This window comes from Chlorocebus sabaeus, chromosome 7, assembly GCF_047675955.1.
Source record: "Chlorocebus sabaeus isolate Y175 chromosome 7, mChlSab1.0.hap1, whole genome shotgun sequence".
Lineage (NCBI taxonomy): Eukaryota > Metazoa > Chordata > Mammalia > Primates > Cercopithecidae > Chlorocebus > Chlorocebus sabaeus.
Genome location: NC_132910.1, coordinates 42,625,389 through 42,649,418, shown reverse-complemented (window position 1 = coordinate 42,649,418; position 24,030 = coordinate 42,625,389). Strand labels below are relative to the sequence as shown.

General features: G+C 36.4%; 1 protein-coding gene and 1 pseudogene across 1 annotated transcript in view; one reads left to right on the top strand and one right to left on the bottom strand.

Moving 5' to 3' along the window:
• Positions 1 to 24,030, bottom strand: part of CCSER1 (coiled-coil serine rich protein 1) — a 1,436,819-nt gene that overhangs the window by 403,039 nt on the left and 1,009,750 nt on the right. The gene's annotated exons all lie outside the window — the stretch shown is intronic.
• LOC103235976 (uncharacterized) lies at positions 17,251 to 18,571 on the top strand (annotated as a pseudogene).

Below are 24,030 nucleotides of genomic sequence, written 5' to 3'. Positions count from 1 at the left end.
ACTGATGATGTTCCCATTTTAGTAATAAATAACACAGTCATGTGTTTTCAGAAGAAGTACAATTTCTGCGTTTGTTTTTCTCTGTCATTTTTTGCTTCATCGGCATATGGTTTTCTTGCTCCTTTTTAGTAGATTTGTATACAGTGCCTGATTTACCATGCATCTGTAATAAGAATGAGTAGCTGCATATTTAATTTAAGGATTAATTTATGGATTGGATTTGTCTTGATGTATCAAAATATTCGAATAACAGGATATCACATACAATAGAGGTATTTTTTTCTCTTACATAACCTCACATCTGGAAGTAGGCATTTCGGTCTAAGGTAATGACTTAAGATGTCAGGATCTTTTAGATCCTTCCAACTTTTATAAGTTTTAAGACAGTTCCTGCAGCTTTAGACATTATGTCTATAGTTCATACAGAAGCAGATGAATAAGTGAAAGTCAAAAAGGACACAGATCAGTCAATGAAATATGTCTCCTTTTTAAAAGAGGTTTCAACTTGTATTTGACCCATAGTGACTACAACAGTGGAATAAATCCAACAGTAAGAAAGTAGGCTTAGATGTAGAATTTTTAATTAAGCATATTGACTTTAACAATACAATTGAATTCTATCATGCAAGAAAATGGGATAGGCAACTAGCAGTTTCTGCCACAGGACCAACTAAGAACAGGTAAATTTGCAAGAAGAGCAGCCATAATTTGTTTGTAAAAGCATATTATTTATCTTATCTTATCTTATTATATTATATTATCATATAACATATTATATTATGTTATTAAACACATAATGATAAATGTGGCAAGGTAGAAAGAGACTCAAATTTCAACCTAGGCTCCACTGGAAATCAACTGTGTAAATTTAGGTAAATCATATATATTCCCTGAGCCACAGTTTCCTCAGTTCTAGAAGTCACCCCTTCTACCTATAAACATTAAGCAAACAGTTGTATAATTGAAAATGCACTCAAACTGTTCAAAAAAAATGCAATTGTAATCACAATTCATTTTACATATTTACATAAAGTAAGTTTTATGTTACAGATTGCTTTATGTTTAATAACACAAAAATAAGATATTGCACTTAGGTATTGCAATTCTTGGCCGGGATCAGTGGCTCATGCCTATAATCCTAGCACTTTGGGAGGCTGAGGTAGCTGGATTACTAGGTCAGGAGTTCAAGACCAGCCTGGCCAAAAGAGTGAAACCCCATCTCTACTGAAAACACAAATATTAGCTGGGCATGGTGACGGGCACTTGTAATCCCAGCTACTCGGGAGGCTGAGGCAGGGAATTGCTTGAACCCAGGAGGCGGAGGTTATAGTGAGCCGAGATTGCACCACTGCACTCTAGCCTGGGTGACAGAGTGAGACTCTGTCTCAAAAAAAAAAAAAAAAAAAAGAAAGAAAGAAAAAAGTATTGCAATTCTTGTCATATATTTAATTTTTATACTTATTCAAATCTGAGAAACAATAAACTGAATATCAGTAAATAAAAAGTAATGACAGAAATACATTTACTTAGGGGACAATATGTATTTTATAGATATTTGTCTTTGTACTTTAGGGAGTAAAAGCTATCTTAACATACCATACAAGTATTCTTAACACTGTTATATTTTATTATCTGTCATTTTTTATTTGCACCATTTAATATCTATAATTTCTTCTGCTTTAACATTTTAGCTTATCTTTGTAAATTCTATCAGAAAACTATTCAAAATAGGGTTTTCCAGGTTTAAAAAAATTATTTTTGCCCAGTAGAATGAAGTGAGAACAAAAATTAAAAATTAAAGCAAATAAATGAAAGTATTAATTGTTTACACATAAATCTTTCAAAGTTCTCTTTATTTAGAGCTAGTTTTGTGGTTAAAAAACAACAACTACATTTTCAATAAAAATATTTTCTCATTTAATTTTATACTACTAATGACTTACCACAAAATAAAGAGAGTGAAAATTAAAATATCTAAACATATTACTCTGATGTTTAAAAACTGACTTATAAATCAGAATGATTAAGTTTGCTTGGTATATTGTTTTATAAGCCTCATCTTAAACAACATTTTTAAAAGTAGACGCTTATATGGTGTCATTGTTATTTACTCATGGCCCACTGACAGGTAATCAGACGTTCTATTTGGCAATCTTCTTGATTAGAGCAACTAACATCGGTTAAAATGAACGTTTGAGTAATGGGAAAGAGCATGTCTATTTCAATCATTTTTTTTTTTTTTTTAATCACCAGTAGATAGTACAGTGAATGACACATGGTCAGTGCTCAACAAATATTTGCTGAATTAATGAACAGATGAAATAACAAATGACAACTTATCAGACAAAATTTAGATTTTTAATAATTTAAAAATTCTTGTGTCAACCAATATGTCTCTTGCAAAATCATTTATCACTTAGATACAACCAATACTATTACATGTAATTATTGAAGATTGGCTCACTTCTGTATCTGATATAACTCATAAAACTGTAACTTTTTAAAAATCTTAAAATGTTAGCTTTAATTGGATTCCATTCCAAGATGGCCAAGTAGCAACAGATCTGGTTTGTAGATCCCAGCATGATCAATGCAGAAAACAGTGATTTCTGCATTTCTAACTGAGGCGCCTAGTTCATCTTACTGGGACTGGTTGGACAGCAGGTGCAGCCCACGGAGGGCAAGCCAAAGCACGGTGGGACATTGCCTTACCGGGGAAGCACAAGGGGTTGGAAAATTTCCCTTTCCTAGCCAAGGGAAGCCATGACAGACTATACCTGGAAAATCAGGACAATCTCACACAAATACTGTGGTTTTCCAACTGGAAACTGCACACCAGGAGATTATATCCTATGCCTGGTTCAGTGGGTCTCATTCTCATGGAACCTTGCTCACTGCTAGTGCAGCAGTCTGGCAGGGGAGGCGGGGTGGGGCGTGTCTGCCATTGCTGAGGCTTGAGTAGGTAAACAAAGCAGCTGGGGAAGCTCGACCTGGGCAGAACCCAGCACAGCTCTGCAAGGCATGCTGCCTCTATAGACCCCACCTATGGGGGCAGGGCATAGCTGAAGAAATGGCAGCAGAAACTTCTGTAGATTTAAACATCCCTGTCTGACAGCTCTGAAGAGAGCAGCAGTTCCCCCAGCATGGCGTTTGAGCTCTGAGAACAGACAGACTGACTCCTCAATTGGGTCCCTGACCCACGTGTAGCCTAACTGGGAGACATCTCCAGTAGGGGCCAACTGACACCTCATACAGGTGGATGCCCCTCTGAGACAAAGCTTCCAGAGAATGAATCAGGCAGCAATATTTGCTGTTTTGCAATATTTGCTGTTCTGCAACCTCCACTGGTGATACCCAGGCAAACAGGTTCTAGAGTGGACCTCCAGCAAACTCCAACAGACCTGCAGCTGAGGGACCTGACTCTTAGAAGAAAAACTAACAAACAGAAAGGAATATCATCAACATCAACAAAAAGGACATATGAACTAAAACCCCATCTGTAGATCTCTAGCATCAAAGACCAAAGGTAGATAAAACCACAAAGATGGGGAGAAACCAGAGCAGAAAAGCTGAAAATTCTAAAAACCAGAGTGCCTCTACTCCTCCAAAGGATCGCAGCTCCTCGCCAGCAATAGAACACAGCTGGAGGGAGAATGGCTTCAACGAGCTGATAGAAGCAGGCTTCAGAAGGTCGGTAATAACAAACTTCTCCAAGCTAAAGGTGGGTGTTCAAACCCATTGCAAAGAAGCTAAAAACATTGAAAATAGATTAGATGAATGGATAACTAGACTAAGCCATGTAGAGAAGTCCTTAAATGACCTGATAGAGCTGAAAACTATGGCGCGAGAACTACGTGAGGCATGCACAAGCTTCAATAGCTGATTCGATCAAGTGGAAGAAAGGGTATCAGTGATTGAAGATCAAATTAATGAAATAAAGCAAGAGGAGAAGTTTAGAGAAAAAAGAGTAAAAAGAAATGAACAAAGCCTCCAAGAAATATGAGATAATGTGAAAAGGCCAAGTCTGTGTCTGATTGGTGTACCTGAAAGTGACGGGGAGAATGGAATCAAGTTGGAAAACACTCTTCAGGATATTATCCAGGAAAACTCTCCCAACCTAGCAAGGCAGGCCAACATAAAAATTCAGGAAATACACAGAACACCAAAAAGATACTCCTCAAGAAGAGCAACTCCAAGACACATAACTATCAGATTCGCCAAGGTTGAAATGAAGGAAAAAATGTTAAGGGCAGCCACAGAGAAAGGTCGGGTTACTCACAAAGGGAAGCCCATCAGACTAACAGTGGATCTCTCGGCAGAAATCCTACAAGCCAGAAAAGTAGGTAAACAAAGTAGGGACCAATATTCAACATTCTTAAAGAAAAGAATTTTCAACCCAGAATTTCATATCCAGAAAAACTAAGCTTCATAAGTGAAGAAGAAATAAAATCATTTACAGACAAGCAAATGCTGAGAGATTTTGTCACCACCAGGCCAGCCTTATGAGAGCTCCTGAAGGGAGCACTAAACATAGAAAGGAAAACTGGTACCAGCCACTGCAGAATCATGCCAAATGGTAAAAACTATTGATGCCTGGAAGAAACTGCATCAACTAACGAGCAAAATAACCAGCTAACATCATAATGACAGGATCAAATTTACACATAACAAAATTAGCCTTAAATGTTAATGGGCTAAATGCCCCAATTAAAAGACACAGACTGGCAAATTGGATAAAGAGTCAAGACTCATCAGTGTGCTGTATTCAGGAGACCCATCTCAGGTGCAGAGACACACATAGGTTCAAAATAAAGGGATGGAGGAAGATCTACCAAGCAAATGGAAAGCAAAAAAATAAAAATAAATAAAAAGCAAGGGTTGCAATCCTAGTCTGATAAAACACACTTTAAAACAACAAAGATCAAAAGAGACAAAGAAGGCCATTACATAATGGTAAAGGGATCAATTCAACAAGAAGAGCAAACTATCCTAAATATATATGCACCCAATACAGAGGCACCCAGATTCATAAAGCAAGTCCTTAGAGACCTACAAAGAGACTTAGACTCCCACACAATAATAATGGGAGACTTTAACACCCCACTGTCAATATTAGACAGATCAACAAGACAGAAGGTTAACAAGGACATCCAGGACTTGGACTCAGCTCTGCACCAAGCGGACTTAGTAGACATCTACAGAACTCTCCACTCCAAATCAACAGAATATACATTCTTCTCAGCACCACATCACACTTATTCCAAAATTGACCACATAGTTGGAAGTAAAGCACTCTTCAGCAAATGTAAAAGAACAGAAATCACAACAAACTGTCTCTCAGACCACAGTGCAATCAAACTACAACTCAGGACCAAGAAACACAATCAAAACCACACAAATACTGGAAATGGAACAACCTGCTCCTGAATGACTACTGGGTACATAATGAAATGAAGGCAAAAATAAAGATGTTCTTTGAAATCAATGAGAACAAAGACATAATGTATCAGAATCTCTGGGACACATTTAAAGCAGTGTGTAGAGGGAAATTTATAGCACTAAGTGCCCACAAGAGAAAGCAGGAAAGATCTAAAATTGACACCCTAACATCACAATTAAAAGATCTAGAGAAGCAAGAACAAAAACATTCAAAAGCTAGCAGAAGGCAAGAAATAACTAAGAACAGAGTAGAACTGAAGGAGATAGAGAAACAAAAAATCCTTCAAAAAATCAGTGAATCCAGGAGGTGGTTTTTTTAAAAGATAAAAAAAATTGATAGAACACTAGCAAGACTAATAAAGAAGAAAAGAGAGAAGAATCAAATAGATGTAATAAAAAATGACAAAGGGGATATCACCAACGACCCCACAGAAATGCAAACTACCATCAGAATACTATAAACACCTCTATGCAAACAAACTACAAAATCTGGAAGAAATGGATAAATTCCTGGACATATACACCTTCCCATGACTAAACCAGGAAGAAGTTGAATCTCTGAATAGACCAATAACAGGTTCTGAAACTGAGGCAATAATTAATAGCCTACCAACCAAAAAAAAATCCTAATTCTCCAAAGAGAATTTTAGACCAATATCCCTAATGAACATTGATGTGAAAATACTCAGGAAAATACTGGAAAACCAAATCCAGCAGCACATCAAAAATCTTACCAGCACAATCAGGTTGGCTTCATCCCTGGGGTGCAAGACTGGTTCAAAATAGGCAAACCAATAAATGTAATCCATCGCATAAACAGAACCAACAACAAAAAACACATGACTATCTCAATAGATGCAGAAAAGGCCTTCAACAAAATTCAACAGTCCTTCATGCTAAAAACTCTCAGTAAACTAGGTATTGATGGAACGTATCCCAAAATAATAAGAGTTATTTATGACAAACCCACAGCCAACATCATACTGAATGGGCAAAAACTGGAAGCATTCTCTTTGAAAACTGGCACAAGACAGGGATGCCCTCTCTCACCACTCCTATTCAACATGGTGTTGGAAGTTCTGGCCAGGGCAATCAGGCAGGAGAAAGAAATAAAGGGTATTCAATTAGGAAAAGAGGAAGTCTAATTGTCCCTGTTTGAAGATGACATGATTGTGTGTTTAGAAAACTGCATTGTCTCAGCCCAAAAATCTCTTTAAGCTGATAAGCAACTTCAGCAAAGCCTCAGGATACAAAATCAATGTGCAAAAATCACAAGCATTCCTGTAAACCAATAACAGTCAGAGAGTCAAATCATGAGTGAATTCCTAATCCCAATTGCTTCAAAGAGAATAAAATACCTAGGAATACAACTTACAAGGGATGTGAAGGACATCTTCAAAGAGAACTACAAACCACTGCTCAATGAAATAAAAGAGGACACAAGCAAATGGAAGAACATTCCATGCTCATGGATAGGAAGAATCAATATCATGAAAATGGCCATACCTCCCAAGGTAATTTACAGATTCAATGTCATCCCCAACAAGCTACCAGTGACTTTTTAAAAAAAAATTTTGATTTAATTTTTATTTTTGTGGGTACATAGTAGGTGTATATATATATGAGATACATGAGATATCTTGATAGAGGCATGCAATAAATAGTAATCACATCAGGGGTATCCATGACCTGAAGCCTTCATCTTTTGTGTTACAAACAATCCAGTTAAACTCTCTTAGTAGTTTTAAAATGTATGATTAAATTATTTTTGACTAAAGTCATTCTGTTATGTTAGCAAACACTAACTGCTAATAATTATTTCTATTTTTGTACCCATTATCCATCACCATTTCTTCCCCACCTCCTCCAGCTACCCTTACCAGACCATCCTTCTACTCTCTAGCTCCATGAGTTTATTTTAATTTTTAGCTTTCACAAATAAATGATAACATGTGAAGTTTGTCTTTTTTGTGCTTGGCTCATTTTGCTTAAAATGATGAACCCCAGTTTCATCCATGTTGTTGCAAATGACAGGATTTCATTCTTTTTATGGTTGACTATAACTCCATTGTGTATAGTTACCAAATTTTCTTTATCCACTACCAATGACTTTCTGCAAAGAATTGGAAAAAACTACTTTAAGTTCATATCAACCAAAAAAGAGCCCTCATTACCAAGACAATCCTAAGCAAAAGGAACAAAGCTGAAGGTACCATGCTACCTGACTTCAAACTAGACTACATGGCTACAGTAAACTAAACAGCATAGTACTGGCACCAAAACAGAGAGATAGACCAATTGAACAGAACAGAGGCCTCAGAAATACCACCACACATCTACAACCATCTGATCTTTGACAAACCTGACAAAAACAAGAAATGGGAAAAGGATTCCCTATTTAATAAACGGTGCTGGGAAAACCGACTAGCCAGATGTAGAAAGCTAAAACTTGATCCCTTCCTTACACCTTATAAAAAAGTTAATTCAAGATGGATTAAAGACTTAAATCTTAGACCCAAACTGTAAAAACCCTATCTAAAACACAAAAAGCAATGGCAACAAAAGCCAAAATTGACAAAGGGGATCTCATTAAACTAAAGAGCTTCTGCACAGCAAAAGAAACTACCATCAGAATGAACAGGCAACCTACAGAATAGGGAAAAAATTTTGCAATCTACCCATCTGACAAAGGGCTAATATCAAGAATCAACAAAGAACTTAAACAAATTTACAAGAGAAAAAAAAACAACCCCATCAAAAAGTGGACAAGGGATATGAACAGACACTTCTCAAAAGAAGACATTTATGCAGCCAACAGACACATGAGAAAATGCTCATCATCACTGGTCATCAGACACGTGTAAATCAAAACCACTATGAGATACCATCTCACACCAGTTAGAATGACGATCATTAAAAAGTCAGGAAACAACAGATGCTGGGGAGGATTTGGAGAAATAGGAACACTTTTACACTGTTGTTGGGACTGTAAACTCGTTCAACCATTGTGGAAGACAGTGTGGCTATTTCTCAAGGGTCTAGAACTAGAAATACCATTTGAGCCTGTGATCCCATTCCTGGTTATATACCCAAAGCATTATAAATCGTGATACTATAAAGACACATTCACACGTATGTTTATTGCAGCACTATTCACAATAGCAAAAACTTGGAATCAACTCAAATGTCCATCAATGGTAGACTGGATTAAGAAAATGTGGCACATATACACCATGGAATACTATGAAGTTTTAAAAAATGGGTTAGTTCATGTCCTTTGAAGGGACATGGATGAAGCTGGAAAACATCATTCTGAGCAAACTATCACAAGGACAGAAAACCAAACACTGCATGTTCTCACTCATAGGAGGGAACTGAACAATGAGAACACTTGGACACAGGGCAGGGAACATCACACATGGGCGCCTGTCATGGGGTGGGTGGCAGGGGGAGGGATAGCATTAGGAGAAATTCCTAATGTAAATGACGAGTTAATGGGTGCAGCAAACCAACATGGTACATGTATACCTATTTAACAAACCTGCACGTTGTGCACATGTACCCTAGAACTTAAAGTATAATAATAAAAAGTGTTAGCTTTAATTATTACCTAAAGATCATGATTTTATAATATATTTATTCATGGTATTAAAAATCTCTTAGAATTTGATTAGGTATCCTCAAAAATTTTCTCAGTTACATTTAAAATTATGTTTTTGTTCATTCAAATTTTTCTCAGTTGCATTTGAAATTCTGTTTTTATTCATACACAACAAGAAATTTCTGAATGTATTCACTGATTCTAATTTTTTAAAAATAATTATCTGCTGCACATTCTTTCTGACAAACTACTAAAGAATGTAAGGAACATATTACTCCCAATTAGAAAAGAATACAAATGGGAAGAATCCTTCCAATCTTAAAGGACAAAAATGCTTCTCAATTGTGATCTAATAATACCTTAATTATATTAATAATTAATATTTCTGTTTCCAAATCTATTTTAAAAGTGCATGTATACTACTAACAGACATAATACAATCTTGTTTTTAATATTGGCATTTATCTAATTTGGGGAGATATTTTTTATTGAAAAACACGATGACAAGAATATAGGAGAGTAAGACAAGGGTCAGTATGGAACACAGAATGAAAGAATTAATATTGTTTCCAATCCACTGGGATCAAAAGTTTTCAGCATGACATTGATTTAATACAGGCATTAACAATGGTTGAGAGAGGGTCCATTCTAATCAGAAGGAATAGTATTATCCGAAATGTGAAAAGTACAAGTTGCTGAAGCCTGGAGAACATGTGGGAAAAAGACAAAATTAAAGCTAGTCAGGGGCATGTTAGTAACATCTCAAATGTTAAAATTCAGATAAGTCCTTAATTTAATGAGCAATGGGAAATCCTTAAAAATCTTAAGGAGGGGAGAAATATGATCTGAGCCGTACTGTAGAAGGCTTAAATTGCAGGAAGACCTAGAGTGCGAGAATGAGGAGGCAATAAGAAAAGTTAAAAGCTGTACTTTTGGTAAGATGTTTAAAGGGAGTGATGTTTTTGAGATAGCAAGTCAATATGGATTCACTTCTGGTAATGCCTACGTCCTAATTATCTTCTGACTCTCCAATTCATTGTTTCAATGGTATTTGTTATTTCGTGTGATTCACCTGTTTGAGCCAAGAATAAGGAAGTCACTGTTCCACTTTGAGGTGCAAATTAGACTTACTGAGACCCTTAGTGAACAAAACTAAAGTCTTGAAAAGCCGTGTGTGTGTGCGTGTGCATGTGCATGCGTGTTTGCCTGCACGTTTGTGTGTCCACCCCAGTGAAAGAGAATGTTTTAAATTTCCCAATTTTCCCATTGAATATCATAGAAAATTTTTTTGTAAACTAACCACAAAATTATACTATGTGCCATACAGTATAGAGGATATAGTATATGATTTTATGATAGTAGAGTAAAATTTCCTTTAATGACAAAAGAGGGAAAACGTTTTTGGAATAGGGACAAAGAGAATAAATTTGAAGACAATAGCTGCTGATTTTTCTGAGAAGGAATCCCGTACTATAATCCTTTACCCTTGAGCCTCAAAAGGATGCCACCTTGCGGGGTACTCTGTGCCAGCAAGAATAATATATATGAAGTAAAAACATGTATATGATTAGGCAAAAAGAGAGTATAAAGTAGTGCTGTTGGTATATTTTAACCTTCAAATAGCATATTTAATACTGAGAGATATTCAAGTGATCTGAAAGTGCAAAATACTGTTCTTTTCTTGCTTTGAGTGAGAAGAACTCAATATTGATGTCCTGAAATCTAACATTGAAACTTCATCTGATGTAGTATAAATCTTCTCATATCACAAAGACAGTAGGCTCATTAGATATAAATATCAGAATCAACAATTTGTTTTACCTAATTTGGCTGTCCAGGAAGTGGAATATATTGCTTTCAACACCTACTCCGTAATTTAGTACAAATCCAAGTAGAAATGAAGAATAAAATCCTCTTATTGCCTGAAGAAATGATTCAATCTAATAACTTTAGGAGATCTTCTTTTCCTATTCTCTACTAAATATAAGACGACTTTGAAAAAGGAGCATGGACAATCAAAAAGATGTTTGGCCATTTATCATGCTACCTGTAAAGGAGAACATGAAAATGCCAAGGAGATAGGGTTCCCAGATTGGGTGCTGTACTTAGGGCATCAGGTTTGACATTTCATTTGCAATAAAAGTTACAAATGCTGGAAAGACAAGACCCAGCCAAGTGGTAGTAGGTCCTCTAAGTGCTGTCCCTGGCATTACCATATAGATGGAGATATAAATATTCATGAAGCATACTATCACCTGTTGAATCACATTGTATTTGATGTTCAGACAGTTTAAGATTTCTGCACATTGAATATCAAAGTACAAAAAGAAAGTATCGTTATTTATCAGATAACACCTTCAAATCCTAAGAGAAAATAAAAGAAAGATACTATTGGAAAAATTGTAACTCTAATAACAAAGTAATTAGATAAAGAGAAATGCCTTATAATATAAGGGTGTCATACTCATCTGAAAAGAAGAAGAAAACCATTTTCCTCTTCTTGTTACTTTTCCTCTTATGTTGTTACTTTTTAATTTCAACTTACAGTATTAAGCACTTTGTCAAAATTTTCTTAAAATGACTATTAGTACTTAAGTTCTGGTAAATAAATCTGATTTTGAATAACAACAACATAAGTTTTGGCTGCTGAAAGACATCAACACAAACAGATAAATTTAGGATCATTCTATCTAGAGTAGTTTATTTTTCCAGAGGGCAAATTATACAATAATTAGAGTGAGATCTGAGCTGGTGTTAGGTTAACTGCACAAGACTCTAGCACAGATTAAATGTCCTTGAAAGAATCCACTATAATAAACAATTGAAACTGAAGCCAGATCAATGTGATTGAAGAGTAAATTGAATATCAGTAAGGTAGTATGTGGAAAAAAATACAGAGATGGAAGGATTTCTTTTTTTGTAAGTATCACTGCTGCAAGATTATGTCCCAATGAGAAGAAATTATTAGCAGGAATAAGGTGAAAATGCAGGAAAAGGAATGATAATCCAAAATATATCCCAGAAAAGGTGGCAGCAAATGAAATCTAGGGCATAAATGAAGAAACTGTTGTGACAAGAGAAGGAAGGTGTCTGGCATTTAAAAGGAAGGAAGACAGAAAACATGCAAATAAAGAGAGATTTACAGATTTGATTTCAGAAAGATGAAGAAGTTCCTGTTTTATTGCTTTTATTTATGGTTACTCATCTCAGTTGGACCCTCACCATTGCTCAAACTTTTTGAATATTTTAAAGCTTTTCTTAAATTAAAATACATTATTTTGATGACTCTAAAAATTATTTGAAAAACAAGGAGAATAAATATGAGAAATCCTGGGGAGACAACATTTATGACAACATAAAAAGTAAATTTCTAAGCATCAGAACAGCTGTAAATTTTTTTTTAAGTAGGGAGTTTTTCATTATTAAAGTGAAGGATAGAGCAAATGATGGTGTAATAGTGATTTTGTGGAGCAGAAATAAGCATCTAATGGTTGATCATACTAGGTAAAGTCCAAGGATTATTTCATTTATTATTTGTTAGTGTTTTATCTGTAATATACTCTAATTATTGCAATGGGAAACTTCAAGTACATACAACAGTAGATATAAAGAACCCCTATTTGGCCCTCACCTCCCTTCAACAATTATCAATATCATATATTATCAACATAAACAATATTATAAACCTATGTCCCCAAGTATCTACCCCCTCTATTTTGAAGCAAGTCTCAGATATTACATTCTCTCATCCAGGAATATCTCGCATTATTTCTAAAACATAGGATCTTAATAACACTTTTCTTACCACAGTTAAAACAATATTAATGTAAATTATATTAAAATATTTAATATTTCTTAATATTAGTGTTCAGTTTTTAAGGATGCAATAACACACAAGTTTCTATGATTCTAACCAAATATGGTCTTGTTCTTGAATGCCCTTTAATGGAAAACTGTCACCCATTCTAAACTGTATATATTGATGTTACATTAATTTTTACTGTTTCTCCTTCCCCTTCAATATCCTGTTATCTTTTCTATCTTATAATTTTTGATAGTTTCAGCAAGATTAATAGAATAAAGCGAGATATAATTAACCATGTATTTTCAAATATATGAAGATATAGCAAGTAAAAGAGAGAAATAATTCATTCTATATCATTCATAAGACAAAATTAGAATCATTAGATGAAAATGATCAAGAAAGTTGACCCTTTCTACTTATTCATGACTCCCAAATTGTATTTTATCTCTGACATCTCAATAGGGCTACAGGCTCATATTTCCAAGTTCTTCTTGATATTTTGTATTAGTTCGTTCTCATGCTGGTAATAAAGACATACTCAACACTGGGGAATTTATAAAGGAAAGAAGTTTAATGGACTCACATTTCCACATGGCTGGGGAAGCCTCACAATCATGGAGGAAGATGAAGAAAGAGCAAAAAGCCATCCTACATAGCAGCAGGGAAGAGGGCATGTGCAGGGGAACTCTCCCTTACAAAACCATTCAGTATCACAAAAACATCATAGGGAAAATCTATCCCCGTGATTCAGTTACCTGCTACTAGGTCCCTCCCACAATACATAGGGATTATTACAATTCAAAGTGAGATTTGTGTGGAGACACGAGCCAAACCGTATCACATTTCCAAATGGATATCTAATAAGCACCTCAAAATTATTATGACAAACCCTCAGAATTATGGGATACTCTTTTAAGTCTCTAGGCTTTAGGATTTTTTATTTAAGGTCAGAAAAGCATATGTTACTTTAATAATAAACATGGGCCTTAGAACAAAATTGCTTGAGACTGAATTCTGCCTTTTCTACTTAATAGCTATGTGATTGTAGAAAGGTGACATCCCTCTCTGTGCCCCTACTTCCTCATCTATAAATGGGAGATTGCCTTAATATAGTACTTGGAGCAGTTCAAAAGATTAAATGAGCACTTAAAACAGTGCCTGACATAGAGTAACATAAAATCAGGCATCAATATTTTTATATGATCCAATGTTAATTTTCTGTAAAGCTCTTATCATTATCCAGTATTCATCTCATATACGTAGTTATTTGTTTACTTTTTTCCTATCATTTTAAAAAGAACGTCTGGCACTTAGTATGCTTTCAAGAAATACTAATGAAAGGAAGGAGGGAATTTATTTTATTTTATTTTTTAATCTATTCCCACAAGAATCAAGTCCATTTATCTCATTAATAGAATTCCAGCTTCAAAAACTGTGCTTGGTATGTCTTAAGAGCTCAATAAACTTTTGTTCAGTGAATAAATGAGTCTCAATTGAAGACAGTACTTTAGAGCAATTAAAGGTATATAAAAATGGATTAGGACACATTGTAAGATACAATGTCCCATCACTAATGTAAGAATTATCTTTAAAGGTTGCTATGATAAAAGTCTTACACTACATATATTGCACTATCATAAATTTTCTTAAATTATGAAAGACATTATAGGAACAGTTTTGATTCTCTATTCTATGACAATACTCTATGATAACCTATCTATTGTAAAACCAAGCAAATAAAATAATCTCGAATTCTAGGTAGGTACATTTTTGTTTGTATCCTTAAATAAAATCTGTATCTACTAAATAAATATATAGAGTGTATTAAAAACATTATATTTTAAGAAATGAAGAAGTTGTATGTGAGAATTTCCTGCCTAGGCAGTTACTGTGCTGTAAAATCTTAAAATATACCTTCAATTAATGTTTTTAGTGTTTTGAGTGTATCATTTTGTCTCTCCTAACAGACAGTACATTTGTATCATGAATATATTTAACTGTTTTATGATACATTACCTAATTTTCATTTGAGTTCTTGGTGAAAGATTAAAATAGAACTTGTCAGGGGGCACTAAGATAGAATAGACACAGCTAAGAAGTGCCTCTCTCACCAAAAGGAACCAAAATATCCAGTAAGAAATCAAACTTTGAATAGATCTTTTGAGACAAAACACTGAATGTCAATAGCGAGGGGATACAGACACCATGATTGAAGTGGGAGAAAGCTGGGAGGCCTGTATGGAGTTGCCAAGTTTCAGGACCAGCTCCCTGTCCTGAAATGATCTTAATGAATGGGTGAGTGAAGGAACTCTATGTCACCACCCTCCCACTGTGGACCTCTAGGATCCTAGCTACAAGAGACCCCTTGGCTACTATAGACACTTGAATTGGCAAAGGTAACTGTCTGGAGTTCAGGCAGAGGCAGAGCTCAAACCTTCAGGGAATCCAGAAGGTTTTGCACATGGTGCAGTTGCAGCAAAACACGATCAGAGATGCCCATTCCATGAGATTCTCCATCTTTCTCTAAGGGACCACAACTTCTGCTGTCTGCTTGGCCAGAAAGAGCAGAGCTATCTTTCCTGTGGGATGGAAATAGATCTGATCCATGTCCCCTTCGTCTGCTGGCCCCTCCCAAGAGTGCCTGCCTGGCTGCTCCTGCAGGAGGACACCCACAGTGCAGCCTTCACTGCCCTGTCTGAGCATTTTGCTGGCTGCTGGGGAGCAGGAGAGAGCCCACCCCCACCATTCCCAGCACAGCTGGTGCTCCACCCTAAGGGGCCAGAAAATAAAACTGTAGACCTGGTTTCAACCCCCAGAGAATTCAAGCACACCACCTAAGAGTTCTGAGCGATCTCTAGTTGGGGAGGAACCCCCACTATCTGAACACTGAGAAGAATGTGGAGTGGGGTCATGTGCTGGCAAGGGAGCCGGGAGTCCCTCCCTCTTGAAAGACTGGTGAAGGAGGGTATGCCTGTTAGCCAGCAACAACTTTTTCCCCAGAGAGCCCCATGGCTCCAAACACCTGGAAGAGCATAGCCATCTGGGAAGAGAAGTCTGGGGAAAAACCTAGCAGGGTAGGCCTGCTCCTGGGGCAGGTGCTGGAGCGACTCACTGGATTGGGGGAGCATGAGCTGGGCAAGCCCCACAGCTGTCAACTGGGCTCAAAATACCAGGCTGTTAGTGCTCCACACCAGTTTCACACCCATTGAACCACCGCTCTGCCTGGTGTTCCTTCACTCTTGACCTACTGGTTCACCAGACCAGCTGTAGGCATATCCCAAAACTCACTGACTCTGCCAAGCTCAAAGGACCAGTGGAACCCTGGGGAATTGTGGGTCTCCTGGTTATCTGACTTTCATCTTGAACTGCTCTTAATGGAGAGAAAAGCACAGCTCGCCAAAGACTGCCTTGAGGCTAAGGAAACACAAGCACAGTGCCAGTAATTGAAAGGGGCTCCACCAAGGCCTGGGAACAGACTTGGTGAAGGAGTCATCTCCTGCCCTCTTTCTCCCTTTCCCAGAGCAATGCTGTGTACACACTGAAATGCAAAAGAAGCATGCAGCTTAGACCCTACCCTTACTCTTAAGGGCCATCTACTAAATCACAGTCTGAACTACACCACCATGCAAAAATAAATTCCTTCACACACAACACCTGTGAAAGCCCATGAAGGACACTATCAACTTAAACAACACACACAGAGCCTTGGTCCTCAAAGCACCAAGAAATAAAGCCAATTGACTATACACAACATGCACCACAATGAAAATCTCAAGGGAAAAAAAGAATATAAAAACAGAAAGCCCAATACAAACAACAGCAATTTCCAAGAAAAGAGGAAGAAGAAGAAGAAGGAGGAGGAGGAGGAGGAGGAGGGGGAGGAGGAGAAGGAGAAGAAGAAAAAAAAGAAAGGAACAAAGAAACACTAGCCCCCTCAGATGAGAAAGAATCAGCACAAAAACACCAACAATTCAAAAAACCTCAGTGTTTCCTTACCTGCAAAAGATTGCATTAGCTCCCTGGTGGATCCTAACAAGATTGAAATGTCTTAAATGACAGATACAAAATTCAGAATCAGGTTAACAAAGAAGTTCAACAAGATTCAAGAGAACGTTGAAATCCAAAGAAAGCCAAAAATTGAATCCAGACTGGAAAGCCAATATCACCATATTAAGAAGGAACCAACTGAAATGCTGGAATTGAAAAATTCACTACAGAAATTTCAAAATATAGTTGGAAGTCTTAACAACAGAACAGAACAGACAGTAGGCTCTTCCTGTTAGTCTCCGCTGCTACTTCTTGGCTCTGGGAGGCCCAGGTGGCTCTGCAGCAGCCTCTGCCACCCTGTGACCTGCAGGTATTGGGACATCCCTAGTTGATGCCAAGACACCCAGGAAGCCAAGGAATGGACTCCGTGGCTTTTGAGGATGTAGCTGTGAACTTTACCTAAGAGGAATGGGCTTTGCTAAGTTCTTCTCAGAAGAATCTCTACAGAGAAGTGATGCAGGAAACTTGCAGGAACCTGGCTTCTGTAGAAATCATATGGTACAGACACTGTGTGAAAGCAAAGAAGGTAGTCAGTATGGACAAGTTGGTAGTCAAATTCCAAATCTTGATCTGAACGAGAACATTTCTACTGGATTAAAACAATGTGAACGCAGTATTTGTGGAAAAGTCTTTGTACGTCTTTCCCTCCTTAATAGGCACATCCTAGCTCACTCAGGATACAAACCATATGGAGAGAAGCAATATAAATGTGAACAGTGTGGGAAATTCTTCATTTCTGTTCCAGGTGTTAGAAGACACACGATAATGCACAGTAGAAATCCAGCTTACAAATGTACAATATGTAGGAAAGCTTTTTATTTTCTCAATTCAGTTGAAAGACATCAGAGAACTCACATAGGAGAAAAACCCTATAAATGTAAACAATGTGGTAAAGCATTCACTGTTTCCGGTTCTTGCCTAATACATGAACAAACTCACACTGGAGAAAAACCCTACTAATGTAAGGAATGTGGGAAAACATTCAGATTTTCTTGTTCTTTTAAGATGCATGAAAGGACTCACACTGGAGAAAAACCCTATAAATGTACCAAATGTGATAAAGCCTTCAGCTGTTCTACTTCCCTTCATTACCATGGAAGCATTCATACTGGAGAGAGACCCTATGAATGCAAACAATGTGGCAAAGTCTTTAGTCCTTTGCGTTCCCTTTGTAACCATAGAAGTACTCATACTGGAGAGAAACCCTATGAATGTAAACAATGTGACCAAGCCTTTAGTCGCCTCAGTTCCCTTCACCTCCACCAAAGAATTCATACTGGAGAAAAACCCTATGAATGTAAGAGATGCGGTAAAGCCTACATTTGTTCCAGTCACCTTACTCGCCATGAAAGAAGTCATGATATAGAAGTTGGGTGTAGTGACTCAGCCTGCTGTCCCAGAACTTTGGGAGGTCAAAGTGTGTGTATTGCTTGAGCCCAGGAGTTCATAACCAGTCTGGATTCAAACAATATGAAACAACCTGGGCAACATGGTGAAACCCTGTCTCTACAAAAAATAAAATAATGCTGGGCGTGGTGGATCACGCTGGCTGCTCGGGAGGCTGAGGCAGGAGAGTGGCTTGAACCCAGGAGGCGGAGCTTGCGGTGAGTCAAGATTGCACCACTGCACTCCAGCCTGGGCGACAGAGCGAGACTCCGTCTGAAAAAAAAAAAAAAAAAAAAAAAGAAAAAGAAAAAAGAAAATAATTAGCTGGGCATGGTGGCACATTTCAGTTGTGTTAGTTCTTTTTCAAGGACATAAAAAGCCACGGGGGATTGGGGGGAAGCCCTGTGCATGTGGATAACGAGGTCAGGAGATAGAGACCATCCTGGCCAACATGGTGAAACCTCCTTTCTACTGAAAATGCAAAAATTAGCTGGGTGTGGTAGCATATGCTTGTAGTCCCAGCTACTCGGAAGCTGGGGCAGGAGAATTGCTTGAACCCAGGAGGTGGAGGTTGCAGTAAGCTGAGATTGTGCCACTGCACTCCAGCCTGGTGACAGAGTGGGACTCCATCTCAAATAAATAAATAAATAAATAAAGCCCCTTGAATGTAAGAAAAGTGGTAAAACATTTACTCTTTCCCATTGCCTCATAAACATGAAAGAGCTCACACTGCAGAGAAACCTTAAGAATGTAGGAAATGTGGTCAAGCCTTCAGATTTTCCTGTTTTTGAAGATTTGGGAGGACTCAGAGTGGAGAAAAGCCTTTTGAATTTAAATTTGTGGTAAGGCCTTCAGTTGTGTTAGTTCCATTTGAAGACATCAGCTCATTCCTGAGAAAAACCCTATGAATGTCCAGAATATGGGAATGTTTCATTTCTCTCATACCCACTCAAGGACATATGAAAATGCACACTGTAGCTGGCTGGACCTTGTAAATACAAGAACGTACACAGGATTAAAACTCCAATAGTTTAGAAACTGCAAGAATATTTTCAGTTTTAACATTTACTTGAAAAGTCATGTGAAAACTCCCACTGGAAAGAAGTTCTATAAGTGAAGCTTTTCTAATTTGTAAAGCCTGATGCAAATTAATTATTGTGCAGTGCTTGAAAAAAATGTATGAAATGTTACACAAGTTACAAGTATACTGTTTTTATCAGTGACTTATTCTTAAAGAGTCTTGAGTATGCATTTCACCTTGTTTTGCAGGGAAACTTTGAGGTGAGAGTTCTGTAAATGCTCCTTAAGCAGGAGTACTTGAATTTCATAGATAGTGATATTTTCTTAAGTTTGTTGGTAGAAATTTGGTCTATTCATTTGATAATGTGCTGGATTAATGGTTGAATTTTGATGTTTTTCTAATATGTAGGTAAGTTTAATTTTTTTATTTCAATTTTTTTTTTTTTTTTTTTTTGAGATGGAATCTCACTCTGTTGGCCAGGCTGGAGTGCAGTGGTGCGATCTCAGCTCACTGTGACCTCTGCCTCCTGGGTTTGAGCGGTTCTCCTGCCTCAGCATCCCAAGCAGCTGGGACTACAGGCACCCACCACTACGTCCAGCTGATTCTTTGTGTTTTTGGTAGAGACAGGGTTTCGCCATGTTGGCTAGGCTGGTCTTGAACTCCTGACCTCATGATTTGCCCACCTCGGCCTCCCAAAGTGCTAGGATTACAGGCCTGAGCCACCACACCCAGCCAGGTAAGTTTCATTTGTATGTATTGTCCTGTGATTAATGGACCAGTGAATAATGATTGTGAATTGTTGGGATTGTCTTACTAGCCTCATTTGGCAAATTTTGATTATCCCTAGTCCATTATACACATTCCACCTTTTTTTATTAAAGGAAAAACTACTCTTGATGTAAAGATGTTTATTTTTTGCTAATAATGAGTTGGTATTAATTCCTAAGTACATAAAGTTTACCACAGAGTAAAAACAAAATGAAACAAAAGAACAGACCAAGCTAAGGAAATAATTTTAGTATTCAAAGGCAAGTTCTTTGAATCTGTCCAGTTAGATTTAAAAAAAAAAAAAAAAAGAAGAATTTTAAAAAATGAACAAAGCCTCCAAGCAATATGTGATTATGCAGAGAGACCAAATATATGATTCATTGGCATTCCTGAGAGAGAAGAGGAGAGAGTAGTAAGCCACTTGGAAAACATTTTCTAGTGAGGATAGCATGCAAACTCAAGAAACTCAGAGAATATTTGCAAGACAGTACATAAGACAAATATCCCCAAGACACATAGTCATCAGACTTTTGAAGGTCAATGTGCAAGAAAAAAATGTTAATAGCAGCTAAAAAAAGGGTCATATCACTTACAACGGGAAACATATTAGGCTAACAGCTGACATCTTGGCTTGAACCTTAGAAGCCAGAAGAGATTAGGAGTTCATTTCCAGTATCCTTAAAGAAAAAAAAATCCCAACCAACAATTTCATATCCTGCCAAACTAAGCCGCATAAGCAAAGGAGAAAAAATACTTTCCAGGTATGCAAGCAATAAGAGAGTTTGTTACCACTATACAAGCCTTACAGTTATGCTGAAGACAGATTTAAAGATAGAAATGAAAGAAAAATACTCACTATCACAGAAACACACTTAATTATATAGCCCACAGACCCTAAAATGTAACTACATTATCAAGATTTCAAAGCAATCAGCTAACTCTACCATAGCAGGATCAAAACCTCACATATTAATATTAAACTTAAATGTAAATGGTCTAAACACCCTACTTAAAAGGCAGAGTGGCAAGCTGGAAAGAAAACAAGACCTAACCTTTTTCTGCCTTCAAGAGAACATCTCACATGTAATGACATCAATAGGCTCAAAGTAAAGGAACAGAGAAGAACTGTATGCAAATGGATAACAAAAAAGAGTAGGGAACACTATTCATGTGTTAGATAAAACATACTTTAAACCAATGGCAATAACAAAAGACAATGAAGAGCATTACATAATGATATTAGTTTCAATTGAACAAGAAGACTGAACTATCTTAAACATATATGTACCCAGTTTGGGAGGATCAGATTCATAAACAAGTACTTCCAGACCAACAGAAAGACAGAGACAGACACCAAATAATAGGGGGTACTTTAACACCCCATTAACAGTGTTAGATCATCAAGGCAGAAAACTAACAAAGAAATATTGAACTTAAATTCAAAACATGACCAATTAGACCTAATGACATCAACAGAGTATTCCACCTAAAATCAAAGAATATATATTCTTCTCATCTGCACATAGTACATACTTTAAGACTGGCAATATTCTGGGCCATAAAGCAAGTCTCTATAAAATTTTAAAAACCCAAAATCCAATCAAGCATATTCTACAAGCATAGTAGAATAAAAATTAGAAATCAATATGAAGAGCATCTGTAAAAAATCATACAATTACACAGAAACTAAATAACTTTTTTCTGAATGCCCTTTGTACAAACAATTAAATTAAGGCAGAAATCCAAAACTTGTTTGAAATAAAAGAAAACAAAGACAGAACATACCAAAATCTCCAGAATGTGTTTAAAAAAGTGTTAGGAAGACAGATTATAGTGCTAAATGCTTACATCAAGAACACAGAAAGATGTCAAATTAAGAATATAACATCACACCTGGAAACTAGAAAAAATGACAACAAAGTAACCCCAAAGGTACCACAAGAAAAAAAAAATAACTAAAATCCAAACAGAACTAAATGAAATTGAGACCCAAAAATTCATACGAAATATCAACAACAAAAAAAAATTGGTTCTTTGAAAGAATATACGAGGTCTATAGACCATTATCTAGACTCACAGAGACAAAAAGAGAGGAGATCCAAATATGCAACTCAGAAACAACAAAAACGACATTATAACCAGTCCCACAGAAATACAGAAGATCCTTAGAGACCATTATTAACACCTATATGCACATAAACTAGAAAATGTAGAAAAAAATGGATAAATTCCTGGAAACACATGACCAACAAATATTGAATCAAGAAGAAACCCTGAACAGACCAATAATGAGTTCTAAAATTGAGTCAGTGATTTAAAACACCTACCAAATAATAAAAACATTTTGTATATTCTACCAGAGAAACAAAGGTACAAAAGTTACTGAGACTATTCCAAAAAATCAAAAAGGAGGAACTTATCTCTAACACATTGTATAAAGTTAGCCTTGTCTTGATACCAAAATCTCACAGACACAATAAAAAAAAGGAAACTATAGGCTAATATCCCTGATGAACATAGATACAAAAAGCCTCAATAAAATACCGCCAAACCAAACCCAGAAGTACATAAAACAGTTAATTCAACACAATCAAATAGGCTTTATTCCGGGGATGCAATGTGGGTTCAACATACACCAGTCAATAAGTGTGATTTACCACATAAACAGAATTGAAAACAAAAACCATATGATAATCTCAATAGATGAAAAGAATCTTTCAATAAAATACAACACCACTTCACGGTAGGAAAAAAAAAAAAAAAAAAAAACCTAAAGAAATTAGGCATTGAAGTAACATACTTCAAAATAATAAGAGCCATCTATGACAAACCCTTCACCAACATTATACTGAATGGGCCAAAGCTAGAGGCATTCACCCTAAGACCCAGGACAAGACAAGAATGCCTGCTCACACAACTCCTATCAACATAGTACTGGAAGTCTTAATTAGAGCAATCAGGTAAGAGAAATAAATAAAAGGCATACAAATAGAAAAAGATGTCAAATTATCTCTCTTCACTGATGACATAATCTTATACCTAGAAAACGCTACATACTCTGCCAAAAGGTACCTAAAGCTGATAAACAACTTCAGTAAAGTTTCAGGATACAAAGTATATATACAAAAATATTTGGCATTTCTACACATCAATAATGTTCAAAAATTGAGAGCCAAATTATAAAAACAACAGCAATCAAATTCACAATAGCCCCCCCGCCCCACACACACACACACACAAATACCTAGAAATACATCTAACCAAGGAGGGAAAAGATCTCTACAAGCAAAACTACAAAAAACTGCTGAAAGAGATCAGTGATGACACAAACAAATGAAAAAATATTCCATGTTCATGGACTAGAAGAATCAGTATCCTTAAAATGGCCATATTGCCCAAAGCAATCTACAGATTCAACACTGTTCCTATAAAATTAGCAACATCATTTTTCACAGTATTAAGAAAAACTATTCTAAAATTCAGATGGAACAAAAAGAGTTCAAATAGCCAAATTAATCCTAAGCAAAAAGAACAAAGCAGGATGGATTACATTACCGAAATGCAAACTACCTTACAAAGTTACAGTAACCAAAATAGCATGGTGCTGGTACTAAAACAGACACATAGTCTAATGGAAGAGAATAGAGAACTCAGAAAAAAAAGAAAAAAAGAAAAAAAAAAAAAAAAGCCACACACTACAACTACCTAATCTTTTACAAAGTCTACAAAAATACACTATAAGGAAAGGACTCTCTATTCAATAAATGATATTGCAATAACTGGCTAACTATATGCAGAAGAAAGAAACTAGACTCCTACTTTTCAATTCTTGTATACTTGTACAAATACAAGAATTAAGGTGGATTAAATATTTAAAAGTAAAATCTTGAACTATGAAAATCCTATAAGAAAACCCAGGAAACACTATGTTGAAACACTATATCAGCCTTGGCAAATAATTGA